This window comes from Marmota flaviventris, chromosome 4, assembly GCF_047511675.1.
Source record: "Marmota flaviventris isolate mMarFla1 chromosome 4, mMarFla1.hap1, whole genome shotgun sequence".
NCBI classification, from domain to species: Eukaryota; Metazoa; Chordata; class Mammalia; order Rodentia; family Sciuridae; genus Marmota; species Marmota flaviventris.
Window position 1 is genome coordinate 45397089 of NC_092501.1, and position 26160 is coordinate 45423248.

General features: G+C 57.6%; 1 protein-coding gene and 1 long non-coding RNA gene across 6 annotated transcripts in view; both read right to left on the reverse strand.

Annotated features, from left to right (window-relative positions):
- Zmiz1 (zinc finger MIZ-type containing 1) overlaps window positions 1-26160 on the reverse strand; it is a 219662-nt gene that overhangs the window by 167572 nt on the left and 25930 nt on the right. For all 4 annotated transcript variants that reach the window (XM_071611135.1, XM_027931447.3, XM_071611136.1 and 1 more), the window contains exon 2: window positions 7398-7493. The gene's annotated coding sequence lies outside the window, so the exon portion shown is untranslated. The remainder of the gene's footprint in view (window positions 1-7397; window positions 7494-26160) is intronic.
- On the reverse strand, window positions 23543-24986 carry LOC139705360 (uncharacterized). Of its 2 annotated transcripts, none has more exons than XR_011707231.1 (2): window positions 24866-24986; window positions 23543-23865 (listed from the first exon to the last, which is right to left on the reverse strand). It is a non-coding gene; the product is annotated as an uncharacterized lncRNA (long non-coding RNA). The 2 variants fall into 2 exon arrangements; XR_011707230.1 differs by having other exon boundaries at window positions 23543-23892.

The following is a 26160-nucleotide window of genomic DNA, read 5'->3' on the forward strand; positions in this document are numbered from 1 at the left end:
TTCCTTCCTCACCCTCTTATACCCTGACAGCTCTCAGACCAGGCCTGTGGTCCCAGGCTGTCAGCTAGATGGATGGGGAGAAGGCTGTTGGTGGCAGGTCTGGCTGGGGGCAGTCACAGGAGGCGTGAGGGAGGCGGTCACCCATGCAGCTCCCAGAGCCCACTGAGTGGGTCTCCACAGATGCCCTGAACTTCCACGGCCTCCTTGCTGCGTCCCCAGCCCCTTGGAGTTGGTGCTGACCATCATAGGTGCTCCCCCCTGACAGCCTCTGCACCCGTGTGCCCTCAGCGTGGTTTAGGGTCACAGCGTGCCCCGCTGATAGGCTTGAGTGCCATGCGGAGTTACTGTGGGGTGCACCCTGCCCTCTCTAGGCCTCAGCTCCCCACCTGCGCTCGAGGGGCCTTGACCGACCGACTTCTGGAGACCATTTCTCTCCACGAGAGAGAGTGGCCACCAGGGCTTTGCTAGGACTCAATGAAGATGCCACCCTGGCAGCCCCACCTGTGATGGGAGGTCACCAAGGGACGCAGGACATGGGCAAGGCTGTTCTCTAGTGCAAGAGTTTGCTCATGGATTAAAGGCAGACAAACTCCGGGGCTTGGGAGAGGTGGTAACAAACCTTAGTGGGAGGGGGAGTGGCCTGCCATAACACCCATGGAGCACTTCACAGCTTGTCACACCTAGGTGAGTGATGACATGCAACTGGGGAGGCATCCCCAGGATTCTGGAAGAGCCAGAGACACAGACTTGCCTCCTTGGGAAGGACACCCACCACTTGCCTGAGCTCCGGTCTCCTATGTTCACCATGCTGCTGCTGCGTGTCTCTAGGCTAGTCTCTGGCTGTCTCTGATCCACCTAATCACTAAACACTCTAAGCTCCGAGCTGATGTCAGGCCCACAGGGGTTGTGGGTGGAGTATGGGTATAGATGGTGGCAGAAGCGGGTGGCACTCGGATACCCACCTTCACGTTTCACTCTTTGGGGAGGCTGGCATGTCCCTCCTGGTAGAGGGCTCCAGTGCTTGGCCAGGGGAGAGGCTGGCAGCAGCCCAGTGGTGCCAGGAGGTGTGGCCCCTGGAGCAGACACGCCCTCCACCCCCATCTCTGGGCAGGCCGAGTCTCAGGCTGGCCCCCACTTCACCCTGGCCTACCAGTGGGCTGAGGCTAACCCTCCTGGCTTGAGCTTGAAGAACCAAGGCCAGGCACTGGGCCCGGCCTCAGGGGCCCTCCAGAGCTGCCTCAGCTCCTGCTTCTGGGATCGTTTCCTGCCTCCTTGACTGTCCTGCGCCACCCCCAAGTGATGCAGAGACCCCAGGAAACCTCCGAGGAATCCAGCACACCTCCGCCTCCTCCAGGCAGTCTCCCCGACTGCCTCCTGCCGCTTTATCCACTCCTCCATAAGGGGCTCCCCTCCAGCAACTGCGCACTTGGGCTCTGTGAGTTCTGCCCAGGCCTGGGCTGCGTTCACCCAGCTCCTCCTCTGCCACTCACTTTCAGACCAGAGCGGAACACAGTGCCGAGACCAAGGAAATGACCCCCCACCGGGCTGTGTGAGTGAACGGTCACCCAGTGACCATAACAGGACCTGTGAGCTGCAGTTCGACTTAGCAGGGAAAACACATGTTACTACTAGGTCAAGCCCTGCTCCCCCAACAGCCCCGTGACCCTTGGTAGGTTTCCTAATCCCTCTGTGTTCCGCGGTTCCTCATCGTCCCCCTAGTATAACCCGCTTCACTGGGTTGTTGACACCCTTGAAGGCAGCACTTTGTGACCCCTTGACCTGTCCTTTCTGAGCAATAAACAGCTCAGAGAGAGACAGCGACTTATCCAAAGTCACACAGCAGGTCTGAGGTGAGACTGAGGCTTAAATAAGTCCCTCTCAGAAGGCCTGCCCAGAGGCAGCCTCACCCTGATGCCCCAGAGGGGCGTTCCCCGCTCAGGCAGGAATGAGCAGCAGCCCGTGGACTATTTGCAGCTCCAGCCAGGGGTGGGGGTGGCCAGTTGGGGCTGCCAGCAGAGGGGCCTGGGCTCTAAGCAACACATTCCAGGCCGGGGGAGGGTGGTGCGCATTCTCAGCTGGCGCCCGGGAGTGACAGGCGCACCACTTGCGGACCCTGGAGCCCTAGGCTGGGCCCGGCCAGGCCCTCTGTGAGTGGGCTCTGGCACTCAAGGTCTTAGCAGCCAGCCCCACACCTGCCCCTGTGACCCTGAAGGGTGCTGACTGACAGGTGATGGCCCTGCAAGCTGGCAGCATGAGGCCGCGTGTCAGGGGCTGGTGGAGCAGAAGAGGAGGGTGCCCCCCGCGCCCCGGGCTGCCTGCAGAATGCTGAGCGGCAGCTGTTTGGAACCACCTCCTAGGGGACCCAAATGCAGCCCTGTTTTCCCCACCATTTTTTCCTAAATGACCATGTCACTATGTCCCTGCCTGCTCCAAGTGACCACAGCCCCATGCAGCGCACAGTGCTGCCCGCCACTTGTCTGCACGCTGCAGACTGCTGTCCGCGCTCTATGCACTGCCGTGCGCCCTGCCCAGGGACCTCAGTGACCTCCTCACAGTGGTCAGGCTGGCCCTGCTCTCCCTCCTTCACAGACATGGACACGGGCACAGAGAACTTGTCACTAATCTGAGGCCGCAAAGAAAGGAGTGGCAAGACTGGAATCATCCCGAGGCCCAGGCCCTAGTCACAGTAGTGTCCCCTCATTTATCCACCAAGTGTTTGAGTGCCTTTTATAAAGTGCCAGCTACACGGAACAGCTGGTCACTCCCCTGACGTGGGTCTCTGTCCTCTGCGTCCAGCCTTTTCTGGCTGTTACTTTCCAAACCAGCTCGGGCTTCTCTCCTTGCCGAGTGTGTGACTCCCCAGGCTTTGGAGCCCCGTTTACCTGGCTGTCCGCCGCCTGGCTATGTGAACCGAGCCACGTTACCCACAGGCCAGGGCAGGGCTGGGGGCCTACCTCCTTTACCTGGCTGGCCCTCAGGGGCCCACCAGGCCCCCCTCAGTCATCCAGGTACCTGGGGCTGCTCCTGGACCAGAGGTTGGAGCCCTTTAGCAGGAGAGAAAAGCCAGTCTCTCCAGAGGGCTGGAATGTGAGTCTGTCCCAGGGTGGAGCTCAGGTACGGCCTCTGCTGTCACCATCCATACCCCGTCCCACGTGCAGCCCAGGAGCTTGGAGTGGGGGTTGCACTTTTCTGAGCCTCTGTTTTCCATCCAGCAAATGGGAACAGGGCCTCTCAAGGGCTCGGAGGAGGGTCAGATGGAATGTGGAAGGGGGTTGCGCTCTGGCAAGAGCCGCACAGAGCAAGGGGCCATTGCAGGTACCTGGAGGAGGAGCCGGAGTCAGTCAAGGCTCCTTGGCATCCAGCCCGTGGGAGTGAGTTTGCCAAGAAGAGCGAGACGAACAGGCAGGGGGCAGTTAAGACAGAAGGCTCTGCAAATAAAACACAGCCGGCCTCAACCCACACCCAGCCCACTCCTCACACATACTACCTGGCCTGGTGAGTTAGGAAAAGCACGAAAAATAGAGCACAAGACATGCAGGAAAGGGTTGGAAGGAAGACAGGGGCAGGCCAGGGGAGTCCTGGACACCATGCCTGATGGAAAGGCTGCAATCTCACCCTAACTGAAGTCTCTGTCCTAGCTGCTTGGGACAAGCTGGCCACACCAAGCCTTGGCTGCAGGGAGACGGACACCGATGCTCCGGGGGCAGCGAGGCTCACAGAGCTGAGGGGCACTTGCCCCAGGCTGCCGAGCCTCTAGGTCAATGGAGGAGGCTGCACACAACATGGTTCTTTTCACTTAATCCCACGACTACTACGCTCACCCCACACAAGGCTGGCTTCTTGGACAGTTGCCCAAGCTTACAAAGACCCCACTCTACTGTCACCATCTTGAAATTCCTAGTAACTTGTGCACAATGGACTCTGCATTCATTTTCCATAGGGCCTCCCAAGATATGGAGCTGGTCTTAATTCTAGAAGATTCCTCTGGGCAGGTGCAGGCGCAAAGGGCTGTAAATGAACTCTCACGTCTCTGGGCACTGCTAGAACTGGGGCCGCTGCTAGGTCTTCCTGATCCCAGCACATCAACCTAGCAAATGTCTCCTCTTCTTTTAAAGCCCAGTTAACTGTCACATCCGGGGTCAGGCCGAATCCCAGCTAGCTGTGCTGGAGTCCGTGCAGTGACACTGCAGCAGATTAAAGAATCTGCTAACGCGTGTGGAAACCCACCTGCCTCCCCCAGAGCTATTCCAGGACTCCTAATGACCCTGAAGCCTCCTGCTAGCCACGTTTCCAAAGGACAATCCCAAGGATACTTTACCAAGGGGTCTCAGAGAAAAAGTTTCTAGATCATGCTAGACAGCAGGCCTCAGAGGACAACCCATCTTTTTATTTGCAAGAAAAGGGCAAATATGCCCGGGAATACTGAGCCAGGAGGAAAGCCCAGGTAACCCCAGAATCTTCTTGGGGAACCTCTCCAATTCAAAGTGGCCCCTCCAGGAAGGAGGGTGGGGATTGGATCTAGGGGTGCAGTGGGGTTAATGAGCACTAATCCTGGAGCTGGCCCTTCCTGGCTGTGTGGCCCAACCTCTTTGTTTCCCCATCAGCAAAGTGGACCTGTTCCCGGAGGGAGATCACTGGATTAAGGAGCGCAAACCCTGAGAGCCAGTGGCCTGGCCATCAACCCAGCCCAACACTTCTGGGCAGGTGTCCTGGAAACTCACCTAACGTGCTATATCTGTTTCCTGTCTGTGGGGTTCTGTGAGGCCTCCCTCTTGGGCTCCTCAGGGGGGATTCAGAAAGCATGTAAACAGTGGGCCAGTTTAACGTGATTGGTGTGACAAAGTTCAGTGCCATGGACCCCCGAGTGCCCAGGAGTCCACAGGTAAAGGCACTGGCAGGGATGACGCGGGTTGGGCCTGGTGGCGCACGCCTGTCATCCCAGAGGCTGGGGAGCCTGAGGCAGGAGGATCCCAAGTTCAAAGCCAGCCTTAGCAACCCCGCAAGGCCCTGTCTCTAAATAAAATACAAAAAAAAAAAAAAAGAGCTGAGGATATGGCTCAGTGGTTAAGCACCCCTGGGTTCAATGCCTGGTGAGAAAGAAAGAAAGAAAGGAAGGAAGGAAGGAAGGAAGGAAGGAAGGAAGGAGGGAAGGAAGGAAGGAAGGAGGGAAGGAAGATGCAGACCCCACTGTCTTGGAGAAGACAGCGGGGTCACCCGTTGTGCCATGATTCAGAGGGTGCCCAGGCCCCAGGAGGCCTGGATGGAGTCCCCAGGGGATGAGGAAAAAGGACAGCACCCCACAGATGTCCCATGGCAGTGCCTACAACCGTCCCACTGAACCCATGACCCGTTTTCTTATGAGAAAAATGACTCCAATTCATTGAAGCTGCAAAGCACCGGAAATTGTTCCCAGCAGCCTCCATCTTGAATCCTCATAACCACCCACGGGCAGCAGAGGGGGAGCACTCCTGTTTCCAGAGGAAGCCCCGGGGGCGGGTGGAAGGCAAGATCTGGGCCTTGCTCAGTCACGTGGTCAGCCCCCCCACACGCCCACAGAGCTTCAGCCTTGGCCCAGAGCTGCTGGCGCCCGGCACCATGTTGACATGGATGTGAAGGAGCTTGCTTTTGCACTTCTGCGTTCGTACCTGTGCGTGTGGCCAATCAAGCCTGTGTGCATGTAGACACGTCTGCACACTTGCACCATGTGCAGGCATGTTTGCAAGTACGCGGTCAGGCGCACACCTCTGTCTGTTTGCACGCAGCCATGACTCTGGGCAGGGAGGCCTTGGGTGTGTGGGAAGACATTTGTGTGTTTATCTATACTTTCAATGAGAACATCAGGCCCCTGTAAAATGCAATGTCACCCAGGTTGTCTTCTTCCTCATGTATTTCTCGGCCCCCTTAGGAAATTCTGGGCCACCACTTGCTCCACCTCCTCACGAAGCCTTCCTGGAGGGCAGCCTCCCCCACCCACTCAGAATTCCAAGGTCAACCTCCATCTCACACTGCGGCAGCTTTCCTGCCTTCATCCCAGCATCGGCAGCTGCAGAGGCTCCCATGTCCCTTCCCCAGTCCCTTGTGCTTCTCACTTTGGCTCCAGCAAAACTCTCTGAACTCCCACGGTGACTGGTCCTTGGGACAGCCCACTGGTGTCCTGGCTTCCAGCGAGGCCTTTAAAATGACTTCCCCAGTGCCGCCAAAGGGACAGGCTCAAGCACATGGTTGCTAGTACCCCCAGACTTACCTCCCTCAATGGCTCCCGCTGCCCTCGGGACCCACGTCCCAGCCTGGCACTGATGGCTCTTCACAATCCCCTGTGCCAATTCCTTCCTCCTCCTGCCGGTTCCCCACTCAGCCACCGCTCCTCTCTCCCCACACTGTGACTCACTTTTGGGTCATCTACCAGACTTCCCCCCTCTAACCTCTGAGACCTGTCTACCACTGTAGAGGGATGTCCCTGCTTTGGCTGGACAGTCTGACAGGCCCCTCTCCCTGCATGAGGTGTCTGCTTACAGTAAGTGCTTAATACAAACTTAGGAAACTGAACAAGATAGGTAAAAATGGAGAGAGCCTTACCCAGCCAGCATACTCCTTCTCTAGAGGGGACTCTGGGTGTCACCTCGGAGGATTCTCACAGGCCAGGGCTGGTGGAAGCTGTATGGCATCCACTGAGTCCTGACCAACCCCAGGCCAACCAGCAGCCTTGGAAGAGGTCTGTCCTTTCGCCTTAAGTAAGAATGGGACCCAGCACTTTTGAGGACACTGATGACGCCCTGATCCCCACCCTCAAGAAGAAGCCAGGGAGGGGGCAAGGCCAGAGGCAGGGTGGGCCAGGGCTCAGGCTGGCACTCTGGTGCACACAGACCTGGGCTTGAACCCCCAGCTTGGCCTGGTGTATGGTCTTGGGCAAGTCACTTCCTGACCACAAGGCTCAGGTTTTCACCTTCACGATGGTGATGATGATAACTAGCGCCTCCTGGGGAGGTCACGAAGATGAAAGGTCATAACCACACAGGACCCAGCACACACAGATAGATAAGTACCCGAGCATCAGAGGGCATCACCATCACCATAATCTCCATCACCATCATCATTATTTCTATGTATTAGATAAGAAAACCGAGGCCCTCAGCACTGGAGGGACCGGGCTCCCCAAGGCTATGCTGGGAGTTGGGAACAGAATAAAAGCAAATGTCCCAGTCCGGGGCCAGGGCCCCCCTGCCCTCCACTGCCTGGCTTGGGAGACCAAGGAAGAAGTGGAAACTGGCACTGAGCCCCTTTCCCTCCTGGCTGCCCAGTCCCCTGAATCCCACCGCCCGCTCTGGGGGCACCCTGTGCTCCCCGTCCAGCACACACTGGCAGGCGCACAGACCCGGGAGCCGTTCCGTCCCACTTACCTGCTGAGGTTTTTGCCAATGGACCAGGACTCAGGTCACGGGTGAAGGGGACGGCGGCCCCAGCCCTGCTATATCCAAGCACAGTCACTGCGAGTCCTATGGGAGAGAGGAGAGGGGACAGTAAGCTTCAGGGTCTAACCCAGGGGCAGCCCCTCAGTCCCTTACCAACCTCTAGACCCCATCCGCCTGGTCCCTCTGGCCATCTCCTGGAAGACCAAGCTGGCCCACCATGGGGAAGCTGGGTGCTGCCCGCCCCCTCCCAAACTTCACATTCAATGCCCTGACCCAGCCCCAGTGGCACTGCCCTGCGTGACAGCAGCAGCCGTTAGCACAGCACAGCCTCCTGAGCCCACCTCTGGCGTGCCAGGGGCACAATTCTGAGTCCTTCGAAGCCCCACTGGCCTTTGAGAGCCTGCCCAGATGATTCTGCGGGTCCCCTCGGACCTGCCCTGCTTTCTCTGCTCACCCCCCCGGTCAGCTTTGGGCCTGGCTGGGCCTGTCTCCTCCAGCCTTTGCAAGCTCGTTCCCCTCTTATGATGGAGTCCCTGGACATCAGGAATGGGGTCTAGTTAGTGAGAACCAGAGCCGCTTGGTGAGGGTGGACGGTGAGTGGTGGGAGGAAGGTAAACCGAACAGGGTAGGCCAGCCATGTGCCTGACATCAGGAAGCCCCCTGAGGCCTCCAAAGCATCCCCCAACCTTCTTGCTGTAAGAGCCCAGGGAACGGGTCAATTTGGTGAGAGGACAGACACTTGGTGAAGCTGATACTTCGCTTTGTCGTTTATAAGTGAGGAAACTGAGGCCAAGATAGAGGAACGGCTCCTCCCATGGTCCCGTGTCACACACAGATGAGGCCAGAAGAAGGACCTGCTCCCAGCCTGGCCTACCGCCAGCAGCTGTCAGGGTCCATCTCCCCAGATCCTATGTCTGCAGACATGGGGGTTCCTGACTGTGGATGGTCAGGCCAGACATGAAAGGCAACTTCTAGGTTGGAAAAGTGCCGCAGAAAAAGGCCCACCTGATGGCCCCACGTCCCCCAGCCTGGAGGCCTGAGGTTTGGGGTAGGCAGAGGGGACATCACAAGAAGCCCCTTCTAGTGTCTCTGCAGCTGCACAGGGTCAGTGGCATCTTTAGCTGGGAATCTTTCTAAAACCCCTCATGAGCCCCCAAACACTGCTGCAGAGTCTACACTAGTACTGTCACCTTGGAAAACAGTGGAAGTGCCTCCTACCGGGTTGCCCATCTCACCACCCGGAGACCCCATTTCCAAAGAAGCCATGCACTCGTTCACCAAAGACGCACCCTAGAGGGTTCCCAGCCAGTGCCGCACAGAACAGCCCGAGGACTCCCCAACAGCCCCAACCACAGGGTGGATAAACTGATGAACCCACACGTCGCGTTACCCCACAGCCCTGAGAAGGAGGGGTCCGCGGCTGTATCCAGCAGCACGGAGGGAATTCGCAAACACGACATGGGTTTAAAAGGCCAGACGCAGGAGACAACACGCTTCTGAGCTCCACTGACACCAAGGTCAAGAATAGGCAAGATGACTCAAGCCGACTAAGTCCAGCCAGGGCATCTTCGTCGCTCCTCCTATCAAGAGGCGGAGTCGGCTCTCTACCCCTGGATCTCAGTTGGCCTTGGGACTTGTTTTGACAGTTAGGATCCGGCAAAAGTGACATGGTGTGACATACAGAGACTGGGCCACAAGAGGTCCTGCCGTTTCTGACCTTGATGGAACAGACAGGCCACAGAAAGGAACCACCTCGCTCTCCTGGAGGACCGAGGGGAAATGAGGCCCAGGGAGCAGCCAGCACCAACCACCAGGTGTGACTGGGGCCATTCGACCTTCCACTGCACTGGAGACCACAGCCACAGGAGCCCGAGGCAAACAGGGAATTGTGAGATTGGATAAGGGGCTGTTTCAGGCCACTCGGTTTGGGGCGTTGCTGGGCAGCCGTGGACAATTGGCAGTGGGCTGTTGCAAGTCAGCATAGGTCTGGAATGTTCTATTTCTCGACAGCATGATGGTTACACAAAGGATGGTCACTTTCAGATGATTTGAGGTGCTATACATGTAGGATAGGATCTTTTCCACACAGATACAACATGGATATTTTTCAATAGTAGCTAAAAACAAAACAAATCCTGAGGCTCACCACCTGGAGTAGTAGTCCTGTCGGCCTCACCTCCCCTCTTTCTGCACAACCACCACTCCCTCACACCTCTCTCTTCCTTTCCCCACCAGGCTTCAAGCCTGAGCCAGGCAGTGCCTCCTCTGGGAAGCCTTCCCTGACTACCTCCCCACCTTATCTGCCCCTGTGCCCGCAGCATCCTCTGTGACCAGCCCATCTTCCACCAGGTTTACATCTTTTATTTCTGTCTCCCCACCTCTTGGAGCTCTCCAAGCAGATGCCCTGTTAGGGTTAGGCAGCACCTGGCCTCTTCTTCCCCAGGTTCAAGACCCCACAACCAGGCTGTGATGATCAGAGCAGGCTCCAGGGACACAGGGGACTGGCGATCACAAGTTGATTCACCTATCAGCACCAAGCAGGCGTTCCCTGGCCAACTCCTCCTACAGAGACCAAGGTGGGGCTGAACTTCAGGTAAAAAGAAGGTCTACAGGTGGACACGGGGCTCTCCAATTTGCAGAGGACCCCCTCCCCCCGAATAATCTATTAAAATAAGATGGCAAAATGGATGGGTCATCATGCAATGCTCCACTCTGTGACAAAATAATGCAAACTTCCCGAAAAGTCGTCAGGCTAGACCCAGACACCGGCTCCACCGAAATCCTTCCACATACTGACCCAGGAATCCTCTCCCACCAACCTGCACAGCCTCACGTGGGTGACTGGGTCAGGATCTCAGCTGACTCCCAATGCCAGGGCCTCAGCTTGGACTCCTTAGGCCTCTTGCCCGCTCTTCGCAGGTCCAGCTCTGTCCTAAGTGGAGGTGTGACTCCTCCACCTGGCTCCCCCCACCGTCATCTCCGAAGAAGACAGTCTTCTTTCTCTGATGGGGACACTGAGCTCTGACAGGCCAAGGGGGTTCAGAGACCCAGTGCTTTCTGCCTTCCTCAGGGTCCCCACTGTGTTGAGAGGCTCGTGGTCAGCAGCAGGCTGTCACAGCCACACCAATCCACTCCACACAGGCCACAGCCCCCTGTCCCCAGTCCCCTGCCTTTACTAAGAAAGAAAGCTCCCTGCTCAACAGAGGCACAGCCAAGGCACAGAGAGGCCAGGCTGGGTGAGGGAAGGACATCAGGTCCCTAGAGAGTGGTTGTTTTCAAGCAGAGGTGACAGCAGGTGCTCAGGGAGCTGGCTAGGTCACAGCCCAGCATCAGGAAGAGCTCCAGAATGGAGCATCTAGGGTCTCACAGGGTGCGGGGTTGCGCACCCAGTCCCCGGAGGGAGTGGCCACGTGGCACTCTGGGTGCTGTGGGCGTTAGGAGGGAGCTGGCCTCCCCTCATGATAAGAGTCACCCCGGCTGATTGGTGAACCCACAGCCAGCCTGGCCACTCCCCTGAGGATGAAAGACTGTGGGCCTGGAAGAGAGCCCAGAAATTTAAATTGTTAACAGGTCCTCCCAGGTGACCCCCTGCATCTGGGAAGTTTGGGGGAGCACTGGTGAATGACCTTCTAGGTCCCTGTGGGCCCAGAGATGAGTGATTCTGAGTCTCCCCCTCCACGCCACCCAAACCCCATCTGGAAGACTCTGGCCAGCTGGGCGGCCGCATCATTAAAATACAAATGATTTCAAAGCTTTAGGAGGGGGGCAAAGAAGTCAGGGGAAGGGGGATTCTCAGCCCATGGTGAAATCAGCCCAGCTCCTTGCTAGCCCCCCTGAGCCCCCAGAGCCATCCAGAAAAGCTCAGCATGGTGGGGGGGGGGGCGGTGGCGACAGCTGTTCAGTTGCTGTTCAGTGAGGCCCCGGAAAAGCAATTATCTTGCTCTTAGCAGAGAGGCGCTGGCTTTTACCCGCCCCTTCCCTCCCTCCCCCTCCCTCCCACCTACACACACACACACACACACACACACACACACACACACGCACACGCACTCGCCCAGGCCAAGATGCTGTGGCTGACTCTGAGCCCGCCTCCTCCATCCCCCCTTCCCAACCCCAGCAGCCTCCAGATTCTCCAACTCCCTCCACCTCCATCCTCTGAGCACATTTCCAACACTTAAATCATTTAGCCAGCTAAACCGGAGACGGCAAAATGGGTGCTATTTCTTAAAAACATACAGAGAGCGTATTAAATTATTGATAGCCATTAAACAGGGGGAAAAAATTAAACAGCTCTCAGATCTTATCAATCATTCATGCAGTTTCCACTGGGGTGTTTTCTGGAGAGTGATCACTTGGGCAGCCCAGGGAGCTGGCTCCTGCTGGCAGGGAAGGCGGTGGTGGGGTGGAAGTGGGGTGGGGGCCCCCCTAACCTCCAGCAATTGTGTTCCCAAGGGGTCAGGGGCAGGGAACAGGGGTAGGTCAAGCTCTCCACGAGCACACTCCCACCTTCCCTCTTCCCATTAAGGAAAGGAGACTCCAACACCGCCTTCAGGAACTACCTTAATTAAATCCAGCCTGCTTTTATTAGGCACCTACTATATATCAGGCCTGCAGGATGCACAGATAAACAAGCCTCCGGGCCTTCACGGGCTAATGGGGGAGTGCTTTGCAAGAAAATGTGATTATACTACATTGTGACAGTGTCATTAATAGAGGTCCGTGGAGAGGTGGCTCTGAGAAAAGGGGACAATTTCAACAGGAGGAGTGGTTGGTTGCTAAGGAAGACTTCACCCGAGGAGTAATTCTTGGGTGAATTCTTGGGTTGGAGAGGGAGAAGTGTCCAGAGGATAAATGGGGAAAGGCATTCCACGGGGAAGAGCCGGGCTGGGGCCGAGCAGCATGAACGGGCACAGCTGTGCGTGGGTCTCGAGCCCCTCCTGTCAACAGCGTACTTGAATGGCCGCTACTGACCAATTGGGACGGGAGGCCGGGCCCAGAGGGTGCAACACAGAGCAGGTTGTGACCTCAGTGTGTCCTTTAGGCAATGGTCAAATCCAGACCAGGGGAAGGATGTGTGAAGCCAGCACCACCCAGGTGTGGACAGGCAGGGTCAGGGTTCACCCCAGCTCCAGGGGCAGCAGCACCCCCGCCCCCCACATGGCAGATCCATTTCCTGGCTCTAATTCAGGACACCTAAGCCAGTGTGACGCAGGCCACAGAGGCTACGGGGCCAAGGCACCCCTGCTCTCAGCCACAGACAGGTCTGGCAGAGCTACGCTAGGGAGACAGGCTCCCACCTCCTCCTGAGCCGGGCCAAGGACTTGGGCACCAGGGCTACGGGAGCTAGAGGACAGCTGTTCCTGCCCTACCTCACCACCCAGGGACCATCCCCAACCAGGGACCATCTGAGGCTCTGAGGCCAGGACAGGCAGCAGCAAGGAGCGCAGAGGCCCCCACCCCACGGAGGCCTCTGCATTCTTGAATGCCTTGCAGAAGCCCTCACTCGTCTGGAGCCCGAGCCCTGCCAAGCGCGGGTAGCACCCTCGCCAGGGAAAGCTGCTGTCACAGGCAAACATTCTGGGGAGAGCAGTTGTTTACCACCAACGCCGGGCACTGTCAAGGCATCCTCAAGGAAATTAAATGTGCAAAGTTGTGAACGACACAAAGGAACCCCCTCCCCAAACTCCCAGATGCTTCATCCCCGAGGATCGGGCTGCTCCGTTGGCTGGTTCTGGGAGGATGCACCCAGAGCTGCAGGAATGTGCGGCTGAGTGGGACAGGGCAGCCACGAGCCGGAACCAGGAGCCAGGACCCTGAGTTCTGCCTCCCTCGGCCACCAGCCCTCCCGTCTCTGGGACTCATTCTGCTCATCTGCACAACGACAGACACACATTCAGATTCAATAAGGCCTGGTGGGTCTGGTGGGACAGAGGTAACCTCCAAACCGCCTGTCCCCAGAGCCTGCCAGGACACAGAGAGCCTGAAGCTGACCCCCACACCTCTGCTGCACTCACTGGAGGACTTAGGGTGATGCCATCAGCCTGCTTCCCGTAGACCAGAGTTCGCACCCATACCTTGTGGCTCCCCTGGGTCCTTGTGGCCCTTATTTGGATTGCTACATATGACCTCTTCTCTCTAACTCAGATTTCCACACAGGTGCAGGGCCCTGGGCTGAGCTTGGACCCAAGCTAGCGTAGAGTAGCCTGCCCAGAAAGGCTTGCTGACCAGCAGAATCAAGACCCAAATGAGTAAATACAAATACAGCCGTCCCTGCTCAGGGACCAGCCCTGACTCCCCGTCACCAGCATGTCCCACTGCCAAATTCCCCAGCCATCCAAGTCCTTCACTCATGAGCTATGTTCAGTCCTAGAAGTCTCTCACACCCTCCATACCCCAGACATACCACAATCAACCTTCCCTGGACTTTCATGGCCCAGGGCCTTTGCATATACCAGGGATTTCTCTATCCAGCAAAGTCCTGCTCTGGGTCAAGCTCCACTTTGCCCTTTGTAACTGTTGTGCACTAGACTGAATTCTGGTCACATCTGTTCTGAACTCAATGGGGACATCATGAAGATAAATAGGATTCCTCTCATCGACACATGGCACACAGGGTCAGAGTCAGCAGACTGACCACCCCAGGTTTCAGCCAGCTACCCAGAAACAGTTCCTCCTGATAGCTAACCTGCATAGCTCCTGTTGTAATCTTGAAAACCATTCCCTGGATACTGGGTGTGATATTTTCAGCCAAGTGTAGTTGAGACTGTATTCTTAGAGCTCCGGAGCAGAGGGAAGGAGCAGGCTTGGGAATTTCCAGGCAAACGCCAGCAGAAATTGGCCACAAATGAATCATTAACTTTTGAGTCGAGAGCTCTGAGTAGCTGGTGCCAAGGTCTCAGGCTCTGGCCTGTGTGGGCCACTTGGCCTCCCTTGGCTCAGGCCTGAGGTCACCCCCCCTCTGCCCCTGCTGGCCATCTGCTTCAGCCCACAGCCACTGGTCATGGAGAGCCGGAGCCATCCAAGCCAGAGCAGCCCAGATGTCTTATGGGAGAGGTCCGCCTTTCCCCGGGAAGGACTCCAAACTGTGCCCACACACTCGTGTCCTTCTGGAATGCTGTCCCTTCCAGTGAGCTCAGCTCTTTGTCCTTCAAGGTCTGGCTCTGGCCCATCCTGCCTCTGCTCTTGCCCCTGCACCTGGGCCCACCTTGGCCCCATGACCTCTGAGCTCCTGCAGCCCTGGCCATGTCCTCTGCCTGCCCTGGCCTGGGTGCCAGAGGCTCGTTTCCCCGTTGAAGCCCCTGCCAGGATAGGGCCTCTGCATCCTCTTCTGGATCTCGGCAGCTGGCCTGGGGTGGGCACAGGCTGGGAGGTCACAACATATGGGCTCACTCATGGGCTCCTTCTGCAGCCAGCAGGGAAGCACCTGGGCCAGCACCTACGGGGCTGCTAGGGGGGTCTCCAGCCCACACCTGGCTCCAGTGGGACATCATGCTTCCTCCTGGGCCTCCTTTCAGGGCCTCTGTGGTCTGAAGGAGGCAAGTAACGGGATCGCAGGCCTCCCGTAGCAGGACTACTGGGTGGTGCCAAACACTGGTTCCTCAGTAGTCAGCAGAGATCAGAACCAACCACCTCCTTCCCCAGGTACCATGCTGCAGCTGGGGCTGCTGGCTGTACGGCAGCCCCTTGGGCTCCCTGAGGAAGGGCTTAGATTCTTCTCCAGTGGGACTGCTGGACATCTAGAAGCACAGAGGATACCTCAGCAGCAGGCATCCTGCTCTGATAGCACACCATTCTCCACGTGCTCACTGGACCAGACTTAGTGGCCCCTCACATGGCGGTAAGAAGCACCATTGGTACGCCTTTCTCCTAGATTCTTCCTCTCTTTGCAACATGAGGGAGACTACCATTAACGCATCTGCTTGAAAGAAGAGGAATCCCAGGTCTACAGAGATTCCGACGGAGAGGAAGATGAGGCGTTTTACCCAGTCCCAGGGGAGTGTGCGGGCGCATGGGGATTCAGACATGGATGTCTGACCCAGGGCTACGTGTCGCCCACACGCGTGCCTGGCGCCCTCGTCTCCCATGCTCAGAGCCGGAATAAGTACTGTGAGCACCACCCTGTTCCTGGGACTGACCAATTCTCAAAACAGTCCTAGGAGCTGGCCAGTGAGGGTCATTAGTACCCTCTTACAAAAAGGGAAACTGAGGCCTGGTGACCTACCCAGGAGTTTATGCCCCACTTAAGTCCCCACCATGACCCCATGGGTGGCCATTGTTAAAATCATTTTGCAGATGGGAAAATGAGGAATGAGGATACACAAGGGATGGCCTGGTGCCACACACTAGGGACAGAGCCTGGGCTTGTGCGCTGATCAGCCTGCCTTTGGACCACATTTCTCATGTAACCCAAGGTGGGACCCAGGGCCTGGCCTCGAGGACATGATGTTCAGACATGGAGGTGGCCAGGAGATCTGGAGGCAGCTGCAGGTCCCTCCCTCTCCTCCAGCATCTGTATGGAAATGAGGCAGAGGTGCTCGGAGGACAGACAAGGCCATCTCCCCGCCTCCTGCAGAGATCCTCTCCCTTTCTGACAGCAGAGAGCCTTCACAATGAGCTTGTGAGCAGGCCAGGGCCTCTGGGCCACACTAGACACTGGGCATGCATGTGTGAGTGACGCCCGTGATGGTACACACATGCCTGCCTGCTTGTTTAGGCATATACATGAACTCCATGTGCACACACACGAAAGGCTGTCAGCTGGACGGCACCCATGGAAACAGGAGGAGGCGGGGGCTGCATGTTTGCCCCCCCCACAGGTACATGCCCACTGCACCTGACAGACACACCCATGCTCCCACACGGCAGTAAGCAGATGCCCAGCCCACAGATCCAGAAGCAGATGAACACGGACAGAGACTTCTCAGAGGCCACGAACCGTACCCGGCACACCTGTGTCCATCTGCTCTAGGGCAGCACACACCCGCATGCAGAGCTGACACGGTCTATGGGCCACTCAGCAGGACGTGAACAGCCTCTGGTGCTCGCAGCACGCTGACCTGTGCACGTCCACTCAGGCGTGGGCCCCGGGGCGCGCGCATACACACGCACACAAGGAGTCCTGGTGGGGGCTGGGCCCAGGAGATGTGGAGGGAGGCAGGAGGCTGCTGGCCATCTGCAGATCCATATGAGGAGCTCTGCGCGGCCGCCATGCTGGTGTAGTCAGGCCTGTCCACAATGGACCCATAAATCAGGAAGCAGCCTGCCGCGAGCGTTTAAATCACCATTCCTGAGACGCGGCACTTAGGAGAAGCTGCCGTCACCAGGCCCTGGCCCACCATCTGCGTGGTGGGGAGGAAGGATATTGGTATTTGGCATTCTTTCTGCCCAGGGCACCTCCCACCCTGACCCCCTGCCAGACCCTCATCTTGCTAGCTCACTAAGTTCTTCTTCTCCCCCGTTCTAACCTCCTTCCTCCACACTCATCTGAGACCCCTGAGTATAGTCCCCCTCCCCCAGAAGCCAGTGTGCAGGACCCTAGGGAATGGACTGTCTGTTTCTGGACAGGAACACTGTGGCCCGTCACCAGACTCAGTCACTGAGCTCCAGCGCGAGGAAGTCACCTCCCCGGCACCTGGCCTTGTCTACACTGTTAAGTGGGGATGGGAACAGGGCCTCCTGGGGCTCTGGTCCTGGGGATCTGCGGTCCAGGAAAAAGACCCTCTGTGATGCTGGTTAATTATGACTATTAATAATACAACTGTCTGGGTCTCACAGAGGAGCCGGCTGATTAAAACTGGGCGCTGGGCCCCAGCGGCAGAATCAACGGGTCTCTGGGCCAAAGGGTGTCAGCACTAGCCCGAGGGCAGCGGTGATTCCTGGAGGGGAGAGCTGTTTACACTGAGCACACAGATGTGGGGAGGAGAACCCAGTGGGCAGCTGGACAGACAGACAGTGGGGAGCTGGCTCCTCAGAGGAGGAACAGTTGACAGGACTCTGTGCCTGACCCGGGGTAAGCCCACCTGGCCTCCCTCTGCTCCCCAGCTCGCCTCCACCCCATTCAGTGCAGCCCAGAGCCTCAGCGGCCAGGGGTGGCATGGCGTAGTCCTCTGCCCAGAGGAGCTGTGCGTGATGCAATGTGTCGGGGCCGAGGCAGCCCCTGTGACGACTGGGACCACGCCATGTCGCACCTCTACCTGGTGCCCTCTCTGTCCCCCCAAAGAAGCCCTGCTCTAACCAGCCTCCTGACTGGGCTCCTCCCAGCCTTCTGACTGCCTCTCCCTTCCCCCATAGGGCCTGGCACCTCTGCCCTTGCCTGTCCATTGAGCGCTCCTTCTCTTTCTCTGGGTGCACACCCCTCCCCTTCTACACTGGGAACTGCTCCTGACCCCGCCCCCCCCCCCCCGTAGAGCCCACCCAATGAAGAGAGAAGACCCCCTCCCTGACCCAGGCACTGTGAGCCTCAGCATCCCCACTATGGACCTACGTGGTATTTATGCCCATTTATTAATGAAGACACAGAGACACAGAGAGAATAAAAGTGGTCAAAAGTCACGTGATCAGAAGTGGTTAAAACACAGACCAGGCCATTTGGCTTCTGAAGTCTCATCCACGAGTCCACAAAAACTCCAAGTGAATGAATAAATAAACTCATAAGTGAGATTTAAATACCAGAATGCGTAACATGTTTTGAGTTATCTTTGTGAATCGAAGGTGATGTGGCCAGGAAATGGGTGCCCATGGGTTCAGCCCAGGTATCTGCATTAACTTGCTGTGTGACCTCAAATAAGTCACTTGCCAACCCTGGGCCTCTAGATCTGTAAGATGGGGGCAAGTTGGGCTGCCCATCCACTAGCCAGACACAAAGGCAGTGGTTGAATGGGCACCCTGACCATGAAGAAAGTGCTCTGTGCTGATGGCTATTCATAGGGCAGACAGGATGTCCACCCAGAGCTCAGTGCCACCTCTGGCGGGACACTGCAGGACAAGAGATGAAGGATCAGGCAGCAGGACTGTCTTAGAAAATCTGGGGGCACTCGGCCACCCAAAGAGGCTGAAGGTGAGGAAGCAGTAGGTGTGCACAGAGCCCGAGGATCTCCCCAACCCCCTGATAATGGTTGTCCTGTGGCCTCTTCCCCTGGCTGCTCCATCACGTTCTTAAGTCCTGGTCACCTACGCTGTGTCCAGCCCTGGGTCAGCTGTACTGGGGAGGGCGTGTGGGAAGCACATTGGCTTTCTGAGCATAAGGGCTATGTGCCGTCCCTCTGGGGCCCGTGATGTAGTGGGCATCCCCATGATGCACGGGGAACCTGCCATGAGGTTTGAGAACCTCAGAGGAGAGGCAGAGAGGGCTGCACGGTGGGCACTGGCTGGGCTGCAGAGCCTCCTGGGATCTGGGCCACCTCCCCCCCAAGGGACACTTTCCTTCAGCCTGGACCCAACACAGGGATTTCTGCAGCTCCTCTGTGTGGGACACAGTCACCCCCTCCCCATCCCCTGTGCGGAGGATGGAAACCACACGCAGGACAGTTTGCAGGGCTTGGCTTCCTCGGTTTCGTCAATTTCCTCCCGCCCTGCAGATTGCCAGGAGCTCAGTATTTTTCTTGAAATCAACTCACAACTTTTGCTGAAATACATTTATTTTTAAAAAAACTTTCTGGAGTTACCTTCAGTTCAAAATTAGCATCATTCAGCACAAATATAGGTTCAACATAAAAGCAAATGCAGGGAGGACAAACACACACCGCTGGGCCGTTACCTGCCTGCCAGGGGCTCTGGTCCCCCGACCAGCTCAGCCACGTGTTGAAAAGGGATGTGGGCGAAGGTCTGCATCCCAGGAGGCTGTCCTGGACACAGGTAGAGGGATGAAGGGCCTGGCGACAGAGGGGGTTTCAGTCCTGATCAACATGTATCAACCACGGACAGTCACCTCTCTGTACCTCCCAGGCAGGCTCAGGGACGCGTACAGGCTCCCGGGGGCGGCAGGTGACAGCTCTGTGGGAGGCAGGTGACAGAGGCTCACAGAAGCTGGTCCACTGGCCCCAGGTCACACAGCGGTGAGTGGCTGGGCCAGGCTGATGACTGGGGCCTTCTGACTGAACACAAGGTCTGGTGCTCTCTGTTGGCGCTGCCATGTCTGTGTCACACGGAGTCACTTAGAGCAGAGTCACCCTGACCTGCGGCTGGCGGGGTAACAGTTTTTTACACCTGAGGTTAACAACTGTGATTTAAGAGGTTATTTGTCTTAATTTTCAGAAATCAGCTTCTCGGGGAAGAGATAACTAACACATCAGGCACGGGAAGCTCATCTTTTAGAAAATATTTATAGCATTTCAAGACAGTTTGGTGGCAATTGGATCCAGCATCTGCTATTTTCCTCACTTTCCACCACAGCTCTAAAACCCATGGCAGTTCACACACACACACACACACACACACACACATACACACACACACCCCACAACAACACAACAGCAACCACATCAGTGCTGATAGGAAGTGGGAGCCTGTCGTTTCTTTGAGAAATGAGACACGGTGCTGGCAGGACTGCAGAGCTCAGTAGTGCCTCTGGTTAACACCCCAACATGCCCCTGCGAGCAATACCTACGGCCGATGCTCAGAGCCGCAGCCAGCGGGCCAGTCCCCAAGGCCATGGTGAGGTTCATGGCCTCCAAGTTAGGTTTGGAAGGGTTCCCAGGCCTGGGACTGTGGCTCCCACAGGAAGCCCCGACAGCGGCAGAACTCTCCCCTAAGATTTGGATTCCAGCTGCAAAGTGGAGACGGACAGGGAGAGAAGGGGCCACCAGTAATTGAAGGCATTCTACGGCCAGGCGCTGGGCTGGCTGCGCAGCACGTGTATTTACCCGCGATCTGCAGATGGCACAAGTTAGACTTGGTCAAGTCAAGGAAATTTCCAGAGGGCACAAGGGCTTGGCCATCCCACTTCACTCTGTTGACAGTCCTTGATGTGTCTTCTATGCCACATTCACCTGTCCCCGGGGCACCTCTATACTCACACTAAAATCCACGACCGTCTCAATGCCAAAGTTCCATAACCAAAATGCAGTGTCTTATGTGGGGACCCCGAAGAACTTCCATTCTATCCTGGGGCCTTAGATAAAAATTCCAAGGCCCTGAAAGGGGTGAGGACATGTTCAGGGTCACAATGCACTGGTAGGTACCAAATACAGAAAACCAAGTCTGCTGTGAAAATCCCAAAATGTGTTGCAACTCCCTCTGGCCTTCAACCCCAGTCCAGGCACACGAGGGACAGATAGTACTTCACCATAAGAGGTCAACCCTGCTGAGAACGAGGCTGGGGAGTGACACCCAGGGCTCATGTCCAGCTGACAGCAGACACTGCTCCAGGCTCTGTGGCCAAGCCTTTGACCCCTCTGCACCAAGGCTGCAGCCCTGCCCCCCTACCAGGACTGGCCTCCACACCAGGGCACACAAGGCCCTCATCCGTGGTGAACTGGGACAAAACCCCAGGCCAGGCCCTGAGGGAGCACCGCCCACATGGCCTGGGGGCAGGCTGGCAGAGTGCCCGGGGAGCAGGGCCGTGCCAGCCGGGGACCTGGTGCAAGCCATGCGGCCACTCCCCTGGACTCCCCTCCCTGCTCTGGTGCCAGTGAACATCTGTATGTGCAGGATGCCATCGCCTCTCGCCTGCCCTCCCCTGAATCCTGTTCTCCTCCGCCCTCCACTGCTCCCACCAACTGCCCTTTGCCCCCAGCCACCCAGTTGTCAGACCCTAAAATCAAGACCTCTGTCACCTCCAGGGCGCACCTCCCTGTGTGCTGGCTGGCGCCCTGGTCACCCCGCCCGATCCCCGTGGACGGTCCCCTGTGCATCTGGCTCTGCCCACTTCGCGAGGTACCGCCTTCTTTCCCTTGGCTCCTGGCCCCCTCCAATGATTTCTCTGCTGTCCTCAGATGCCAGGAGTATTCCAGCCCCGGGGCCTTCAAACTTGCTATCCTCTCACCACCTCCTACCCTCTCATTGGTTGTCTCCAGGGGTTCTTGCTGGTGGTCCCTGGCTAATGTACACGTGCCACCTGTGATTTCCTATATGGTGCATCCTGCAAGCTGATGATGGCTTATATATGCACTTATTCTGCCCCACCGTGATCCCACCCCTGTCCTTCCCAATGACGTTAACCTGGGAGGATTGGCATATCCTCCGGCTGGCTTCCTGCTTCACATCCAGTGGCCAGAACAGCGGCTGCTACAAAATTAGCGCTCAGCGTGGCCGCAGGAACGAGGGGGCGCTCGCCCTTGATCTCCTCAGCGCCCCGCCCACCTCCTCCCAGCAGGTTGGAAAGGAGTCCGAGTCCGCTTCACCCACGAGGGGTTCTGGGACATCCCGAGGTGTGCACGTGCTTGGAGCACACCAAGGGGGCAGTCGTGCTGACTTCCCACCTTCTTTCTGGGCCTGAGTTCCTCCCCAGGACTGCCCAGGCCTGGGCTCCAGCCAAGCCAGGAGAGCGCGAGGAGCAGAGAAGAAGGAGCCGTGAAAAAATCAGGAAACTCTGGCTCTAGCTTTTCTCCTGCAACTCGAAATGTCGCCTCTCAGGAAACCACATCCTGTCCCTATGAGCTGGCCGCAGCCTCAGCTCCGGGCCCTGGGCACCCTTGATGAGATGCCCCCAGCCGCGCCCGGCCCAGTTCCTTTTCTGAGTGGGTTCTGGAACTCACTGAGCCTGCCCTGAGGCTGGCGGGGGAGGGGGAGGGGCAGGGGGCAAAGCCAGCCTCCTCTCCTGGGAGGGGCAGGACCCGGGGCTGAGCCAAATTCGGGTCACGCTGCTGCACCCACAGCCCTCGGAGGGCTAAAAATAACTGTGTTTACACACTTCCAGAGCTGGGATTTCTGCCTCTGTCAGAGGGGCTCAGGGACTTTACTACAATCCTCGCATCCCCCTGTGCCTCTTCGGTTTGGGCAGGGGGTGACCTGGTCCAATGCACACAAGGAGCAGGACTTTTGGAGTCTGCTTTTAGGTGGAGATAAATTAAGGAAAACTGAACAAGCTCTTGATTCTGTGTAGGCAGAGGGTTTTTTTTGTTGTTGTTATTAGGAGACAGGCCCTCCAATGGCAGGAAGTATGGAGAAGGTGGCCAGGTCCCCGGCCACGCAGGAGCCCAGCCAGCTTGACCCAAGGCCTCAGTTGCTGTAATGGCACCAGGAGGCTGGACGTCAGGTGGAAGTCCAACTTGCAGTGTGACCTGAGGCAGGCCACTTTCCCTCTCTGGTCTGAATCGTCCAGGTCTATTGGTAATTGACAGCTGCTCCTCCCACCACATTCTCAGTGGGAAGGGTTGACAGTGCATCTCAGTGTTTAGGGCTGGGGGGCTGTGTGAGAAAGGGTGCCAGCCCCTGGGTGTCCGTGGCTATCTTCGTGCCAGATGACAGGGCACACCTGCCAGGACAGCTGTCAACAGGCTACCCGCCTTCCTCCTTCCGTCTCTGGCCTGGTTCACCCAGATGGACTTTAACACCGCAGGGGCAGGTGCCAGTCGCCTGCCTAGAGCGGACCCTCCCTCTGGGCAAACAGGCCCTCCCCTGACGCCGCGGCTCCCACGAATGCCGCACCATTAAGAGACATGGGCTGTCAGAGAGTCGGCACCTGGCTGGTCACCCTCCTTGGGCTGGAAGTGGCCAGCAAGCCCTGACCTTCCACACCAAACATGCCCTGGGTGAGGACCTCAGCAGCCCAGGATGTCTGGCCCCTGGCCTCTCCTCTCTGACCGGGGAGGTTTGGATGACTGGCTGCCCCTAGGCAGGAGCAAAGTCCACCCCACTGGCCTGGCTTCGGGAGCCACACCCCTCTGCCAACACCCCTCTGGCAGTCCGAGCCTCTGGCAGCGCTGTTCCCATGTCTCCCATTGCCGTCCCTCGCCACCCGGCCTGGGAACCCCCTCAGTGTCCACCTCTCCAGCAGAGTGCGCTCCGCGGTCTGCCTGCTCTGTGCACCCCCTCTCCACCAGACAGTTAGTAGCTCCCTAGGGCCAAGCTTCGCCCTCCTCACCCCTCCACACAGGGCTGCATAGGAAGGCACAGGCAAATGTGTGCCGGATTACCCTCAAGGGCAGAGCTCTGTCCTCCTCTCTCCTTGCCCCTTCCAGATTTTACAATCTACAGCTGGCTCCATTCTTTTATTTTTTTGGTGGAGAGGGATTGAACCCATGGGTGATTAACCACTGAGCCACACCCACAGCCCTTTAGGGTCTCTTGAGCTGCTAAGTGCCTCACTAATCTGCTGAGGCTGGCTTTGAACTCGTGGTCCTCCTGCCTCAGCCTCCCGAGTTGCTGGGATTACAGGTGTGTGCCACTGCACCCTGCAACTGGTTCCATCCTTCTTCTTCAGAGCTCCCTGTCCTCTTGGGACCTTCAGGGGATCAGCCTCCGTGATCCTTCTCAGATCTGAGGCTCTCAGCCACGCTTCTGAATGCACCGCCAGTATCTGCATGGTCAACAAGCACCAGGAGTCCTGTAAGCAGAAGACCCATGGCCAAGGGCACTTCCACAGCCCTTGAACTCACTCCCTTGGGACATCACAGCACCCAGTTCCCCTACCAACCACCAGCCACCCACCCCAGCCATGAATCACTTGCAGCACTGCTCTGGCCCCTTCTCCTGTGCCCAGCCAGCCAGTGGTGGCCTCATGTCCTCTCCCCTGGACAAGAACAGCGTTCAAGTAGCCACTGTGCTGATCACGCTCCATATTCCACCCACTGACAGAGCTCCTTGCTGACTGTGCTTGAAGGGAACAGGCACTCAGGGCCCTCGGGGTGCACTCGGGCCGGGGGAGCTCCTGCCTCCCCTCCTCAGCAGGCTTGATGCCTCCCCTGCCCTCTTTCTGATGAGTCCTGACTCATCCTTTGGGATACAACCCAAAGGTCACCTCCTCTGGGAAGCCCTCCATGAATGTCCTTCCACTGCAGGCTGACCTAAGCCTGTCCCCTGGAGGCTCTCCTTGGCAGGGCTCCTGTCTCCACCCAGCAGGCCCTCATGCTGGAGGAAGTGCCTGGACTGGCCTGTTCCCTAGTGAGGCTCTGAGTTCCTGGGTTAGGCCAGGAAGATCACCCAGGGCCTGGCATGAGACTGCCACTCAACAGCAGCGTAGTCCTGAGCACCAGGGGGCCCAACCCAGCCCAAACCGTGGGCACAAGGGTCCTCGCTCTGGAGACACGCAGAGGGGCTAGAGATGTGAGGTGGCCCACATGGGGTCGGACCACAACAGCACGGTGCTCCAGCCGCCTCCGTGACCAGCCCCACCAGGAGCAAAAAGGGGGGGCCAAGTGGTTCCTCCGTGCGCACCCGCAGCCACTCTGCCTCTAGCTCCCCTGCACCTCACCCCCGCCCCCCGCACTCTCATGGGCAAGGCTTCTCGGGAGCCGAGGGGATACTTCCTCCAAGCTTAAGCCGGGGGGGGGGGGACTTATGGCCCCCCATCAGGTCACCTGGGAATTGCAGGACCAGGAGAAGTCAGGGTCTCAAGCTCAGCAGCAGGAGGGAGGCCTCCAGGGGCCACGAAGGTCCAAGGAAGCACAGAGGGAGCCTGGGTGGCCCTGACCCAGAACCGCCTCCTACTGTCAGAGCAGAGCGGCAGAGCGCCCGGGTCTTTCCCTCACCTCATCGAATATCCTTCCTCTTTCCTGAGGCCCCAGGGGGCCTGCAAGCCGCCCTTCTTGACTGGTAAACACAGAGGCAGAACCAGCCCCAGTAAGGCCAGGGAGCCTTGGGCCGCAGGAGCACCTCAAAGTTGGCCTGGGGGGAACCGGGAGCCTCCCAGTCCAGAGGAGCCGGGGTCACTGTGCCCAGCTAGGTCCTCCCTACAGCCCCGTGCTCCTCTCCTTCCAGCTCCCAGTGACCAGGGCTGCAGAGTGGGTGTCAGGGCAGCTCCTGACAGGGTACAGCCAAGAACCCCCAAACTCTAGCTCCTTTGGAATTTGCCAGCAATGTGGCCTGCATTTACCTCATCTGCCACTCACTGTCACCCTTCTTCAGCCAAATTCTAGAACCCCTTAAGGGCCTCTCAGAACTTCTCCAGTCTCCACACAACTACAAACAAAGACCGAGCTCACTCCTTGTCCACCCACGCCCAGGTAATTTACATCCTTGCTGATGACAGTGACCCCACAGGCCAGTTTACTAAAGTCCCCACGCCTCTTTCTTCACACAGGCACCCAAGGCCCACAGTGACCCCAACCCCAGCAGCACCCCAGAGAGCCTGGCTCCTACCCCAGCTCTGCTTCTGACCAACTATGTGAGTTTGGATGTCATGTGAACAGTCATTCATTTATGCTCATAAGAGCCCTCAAGGTGGCTGGTCCTTTACGTCCTACACCCATTTAAGAGATGGGCAAATGGAGGCATGGATCAGTTGAGTAGCTGGCCCAAGGGTGCCCAGCTGGTGAGCACAGGAGCTGGGAGGCAGGCCGGCAGGCTGGCTCCAGGGCCTGTGCACTCTGCTAAGCTGTGCCCAAGCAAGACTTCTGCCTTCTCTCCAGTACCACTGGGATCCAGCCTGGCCAAACTCTTCCCTCCCTCATAAACTTTAGGGTTCACCCAGGATTCCATGCCTGGGCCCATCTAGTAGGTCCTCCCCCAGTCTGCCAAATACACTTCTACACAAGTTCCAACAAGCCATCCATTTCCCTCTTGACTCTTAGGCAGGAACGACCAGATGACCATTTCCACAGCCCTATGGCCTAGGCTTCCATCAGGATACCTGGGGGCCCAAGGGCATAGACTC